Source organism: Chiloscyllium punctatum, chromosome 28 (genome assembly GCF_047496795.1).
Source record: "Chiloscyllium punctatum isolate Juve2018m chromosome 28, sChiPun1.3, whole genome shotgun sequence".
NCBI lineage: Eukaryota > Metazoa > Chordata > Chondrichthyes > Orectolobiformes > Hemiscylliidae > Chiloscyllium > Chiloscyllium punctatum.
This window is the reverse complement of record NC_092766.1, coordinates 28,257,845-28,263,008: the sequence shown is the minus strand read 5'-3', so window position 1 is coordinate 28,263,008 and position 5,164 is coordinate 28,257,845. Positions and strand designations below refer to the sequence as shown.

Genomic DNA, 5,164 nt, shown 5'->3' with positions numbered 1-5,164 from the left:
GGTCTTTTCCCTCGGATGGTGGAGTCCAGAATGAGAGGGCTTAAGTTTATGGTTAGACTTGAAAGCTGTACAAGGAACCTAAGGGATAACATTTGCACGCAGAGGGGGTATGTGCATGATATGAGCTGCCAGTGGAAGAGGTGGAGTCTGTTAGCCTTCTAGATGATCCTATGAATAAGAAGGGTTTAGCGGGATATTAGCTGAGTGCTAGCAAATGGGAATAGATTAGGTGAGGATATGCATGTATGCATGACGATGTGACTGAGTGTTCTGTTTCCTTGCTCTACATCTGTATGACTCTGTGACTCTATTAGTCTGGAATAATCACAAATTGTGGGTCTGAAATATTATCACAGCTTGTCTTTCAACAGATCCTAGAAAATGAGGCATTCATCGTCTGCAGTTACATGTTTTGAATGGCTTCGTACTTTGCTTCATTCGTGCCTGAGCATCCAAATTTCACAACATCTCATCACATGTGTTGACCCTCATCACGTTGTTGGCTTTCTTCTGTTTCGACGAATAGTTTATTCATTGACAGGACTGGGCCACTCTTGAAATTACTTCGGAATCTTTCCGTTCGAAAATCGACTTTTAATTGAACGTCTCGCTCAAGCTTCATGATATGCGAAATCCCACTAAGAAAGAAACGCATTTCAATGGGTACAACGCTGTGAGCAGGATTCGAACCTGCGTGGAGGAAACCCCATTGGATTTCGAATCCAACGCCTTAACCACTCGGCCATCACAGCTGCTGCCCTCTGTCAAGTTTTCGTCGTAAAACACACGAATACATAAGATGTTGAAAAAACAATTTATCATGACACAAAGATTTTGCAGTGACCCAGATGAAGGCTACATTTGGAGGTTGACCAGATTTCACCACAGCCTGGATTCTGACAATGATGAACTTGTGAGAATGTTTCTTCGTGGAGTTACAGAGTCACGGAATTTACACCACCAAGGAGTTATTTGCCTCCTTACATATGATCTATTTTGACTCCATTGTCCAGCACCTGGTGCCAAAGTGTATATGCTTATAAGTTTTAATATTCAGCGCAATATGGTACCAGAAATATTCAAGCTAAATACCTGAACACTGACTTAGATTTGAAAATATATCGTATTTAGAACGAATTCTGAAATTATTGATAGTATTGGTTCCAAGAATGAAACTCTGAAGTTCCGTCATCAGGTACAGAACTTGTGAGCACAAGAGAGGGAGATTGACCAAAGATTTGGAACTGGAAACCGGTTTGACTGAATCATTTACATTCTTTTTGCTCGGAAACTCACCCTTTGTTCCAACTTGACGATGCTGGACAGCTACCCTAAATTAATCTCGTCCCATTTTCCAACATTTGGCCCACATTCCTCTAAACGCTTGTCCCTCATATTCCCATCCAGATGTCATTAAAATTTGCAGTTGAACCAGTCTCCACCACTTTCTCTGCCAACTCATTCTAGACACGCCTGAAAAAGTTGCCCATTTGGTTCCTTTTAAATCTTTACCCTCTCGTTTTAAACCTAATTTTTCTAATTTCGCACTCACTCGCCAGCGAGAAAGCACCTCGTCTGGTCACTTTATCTATGCCCCTCATGAATTTATACAGAGCGACGAATTGACTTTATCATATTTGTCAAGTGGGAAAGATCTGCAGATTTTTGTTCAAAGGTCACACTTTGAAAACTGATTGATGTGGGACGTACATAATTGTAGAAATGCATCTTGGCGTCATTTTTAATAAGTCATTGAAGTACAGCAGCAGTTCCAGAAATCAGTTATGGAAGCTACAGAATGGCAACCTTTCCAGATGAAGGACATTAGGGTTCGAGATAGAAGTCTTATTTCCAATGTACGATGAGCTCAGTTAGACAGCACTTGGAGTACAGTATGAGGAATTATAATCCTCAATTTAGGAAAGTTACTATTTCAGTATGAGGAATGCCACGAATTGTTGATTAGCCTTGACAGCAGAGATTGGCGTTTGTCCTGTGAAGTAAAATTGGGCAAATTCTGCCTTAATAATTTTACCATTTCAAAACATGAGAGGTGATCTCATTGAAAGCTGCAAAATATTTGAAGAGATAAATAGGATGGTGCAGTTAAAGTGTGTGCCTTCACTGATGAATCCAGAAGAAGCTGGGCGCAAGTTTAAACTTAAGCATTGTGATTTATTTCCACCGTGAGGACATTTACATTTTAATCGTAATCTTGAGAAGTTTCGCTATTCTCCACTACAATGAGCCGTGGATATTTGGTCTTTGAATGCCTTTAAGTTGTGTTTGTTCGTTTTCGAATTAACAACGGCCTTAAGCTTTTTGTGGTTATGCCTGTACAAGGCTTACATTTGTTCAAGGGTCCGTGATCAACATTAGTAGTGTAGTAGGCTTTCCAGTATAAATCGTCTGGCCTTTTGCAATTAGCCTTCATACACTCCAGAGTGAACCTGCTCCGTTGATAATAATTTCTGTCGTACAGGCGTTTTCCATTGGTTCCAAAAACACATCTTTGCGATCAAAATAATTTCAACACTTTTTTTCCAATCTTGTCAGTATATATGAAGACCATGTTCAGATTACATTGACTGCATCACAAGAATCATCACAGAATATTGAGAAACAAAGCAATCTCCGCCCTTTCACAAAGCAATTGTACTTTGGAGCACCTGAAGTCAGATGGAGATAAAACCCGATTGGATTGAAGACACAGTTCATAGAATCGCAAAATTTTTAAGGGGGTAAAAGATGCCATTCGCTATATCATAGACCATAAGGCATAGGAGCAGAAATTATACAATTAAGCCAATGGTTCTGGTCCACTATTCAATCATGGCTGATCACTTCTCAAACTTTGTCTCCCGCATTTCCCTTTCATCATTGATTCCCTTGATACTCATTAACGTATCTATCACACTCTTAAATATACTCAACGAACTGGACACTGTAGCCTTCTTTGGCAATGAATCCCCTTCACACAACACCCGCTGGCTGAAGAAGTTTCTCCTTCTCTCCGCTCTAAAAGGTCATCCCTTTGTCCTAAGGCTGCGCACTCGGTTACGAGTCTCTCCCAAAATGAAAACATCTTACCAACATCTACTCTGCCTTGGACATTCAGTATTCTTTACGATTGAATTAGATCCTCCCTCATCCTTCCAACCTTCATCGTGTATAGACCCAGAGTCCTCAAACGTTCCTCAAATGTGAAGCATTTTATTCCTTGGACCATTCCAGAGGACCGATTCTGAAACGTGCCTGTTAGCGATTGTTAACTGAGAATCATTACCTCATAAATGTCTCCTGATTTTTCGTCATAACTTTGCACACTATTACTATCAATATGATCCCCCAATGCCCACTTGAATGCCTCATTTTTTTATTTAAGGATATTTGCATCCCTTGTATCTCATTTCTAACTTCTCATCGTTGATTTTTAAAAATTCATTCAGTGGATCATTATGTGGCTTGCTATGTTAGCATTTGTTGTCCATCTCTAATTGTTCAGAAGGTATTGAGTTCCAACGATAATTTTATGAATCTGAACTTACATTCCCACCGTAATGGACAATAGTGAATCAAATGGTAAAGATATGCCAGGTACCTCCACTCACCAGTCTGGCAGCCGAACGGAAGAACCATTGACAGCATTGAAAATAAGCCTTAGTTCAAAAGATTGCCTGAAATTATAAGGAAATTTATGGACAGATGCCCGTGGAGTGAAGCAGACATTGAAAGGATGTAGTTATGTACTTTTTAAATCTAAGAACAGACTTGTAAGAAGGTTATATTCTGAATAAACTGGGTTGCGCATCTAGAAAAGTAAGCCTTTCTACATGCTTGTGGAGTTCATTATTTTATTCTATTCGACAGCGTCAGAAAGAACAAAATTTCAAGCAGACCTGTTGTCATAAATCGAACGTTGTGAGTGCAAAAAGGTTCATTGAAACATTTCGCTCTTTTCTTTTTCCTTGTACATCAACTTCTATTGCTAGATCATGTAAGATTCGCCCACAATCTAAAAATAAGCAAGTTAGCAGAACTGACCATGCAAAATTCCCCACAGTGTTCAAGCATGCTTTGGTGAGGTGCATTTGTCAGTTGTAAATATAGGATAATGGGGAAAGGGGAATGCTAATGATTGGCTTACACTTGCAGTGTCTGTGTGGACTTGGGCCGAAGGACCCTCGTGATGCCATTTTTAAAAAGGTGCTAATTCTGGCTCACTTGCATCTGCAAATATTCAACATGCTACTCTTTTCCCCCACCCACCCCACCACAATGGCAGTCGACTGGCGCGGTGCACTGCGTGCATGTAAGTTGAAAGATGCAGAACTTTAAGGAAGCTATACACGAAAAAACGAAACGTGGTGACGAGAATGTGGGGGAGTGATATTGTGAAACTTATCCAGAGACACCCAACTGAAATGATGTTCCTGCAATCAAAATGATTGGTGTCAACAGATTTAAGGACTGAAATTGGGAAATTAGTTCAGTTCAACAAAGTTTGCGAATGAGATCGTTTCCCATGTGTATGGTGCAGTTCATGAACGGTGATTGTCTTTTTTTTATAGCAGTGAATGGGGAAGATGCAATCTTTCGAATCCTTGATTACCAATAGCTCAAGTACAGTCAAAAAGTTTGCACTTTGCACCACGTGCAGAGGATTGAATGGATTGGAAGTACTCCTTGGTTATTTGTGACAAATATTTGATTCTATAGTGAAGAGAAAGATTTCTTTTCAGAAACAAATCTCATGCAAGCGAGAAAGAAAGCTTCGAAGGCTCAACCCCTGAATAGGAATAAAACGTGAGTCACAGTGGGGTAGGCGCTAACGGAGGAACATGAGACCGGCTGGGTCTGACAATCGCAGGCGCCTGTCAAAGTCAGATAAACCATATTGCTTGAACAACTTTGCAATATCCTTCATCTGCAAGGAACTGAACTAACGTTTGCATTCATTGCTACCGAACCAATTACATCCTGGGAGTTATCTGTAATGGTTTCTCCTGACCCGCACAATTAACTCTGATGACTCAGCAGGATCAAATTACGGCCTCACGATTCATGATTTACTTTTGTCTCTTCAGCATCAGTATCAGAAAACATCGCACCCGTTTTCTTCTGAAGCTGTTTTTCCCAGCTCCACTGGCAGTCCAAGTCAGTC

At 40.4% G+C, this 5,164-nt stretch overlaps 1 non-coding gene across 1 annotated transcript; it reads right to left on the bottom strand.

The window, feature by feature from the left end:
- Positions 1–669: 669 nt before the first annotated feature.
- Positions 670–752, bottom strand: trnas-cga (transfer RNA serine (anticodon CGA)). The gene has a single exon. It is a non-coding gene; the product is annotated as a tRNA-Ser (tRNA).
- Positions 753–5,164: the final 4,412 nt, after the last annotated feature.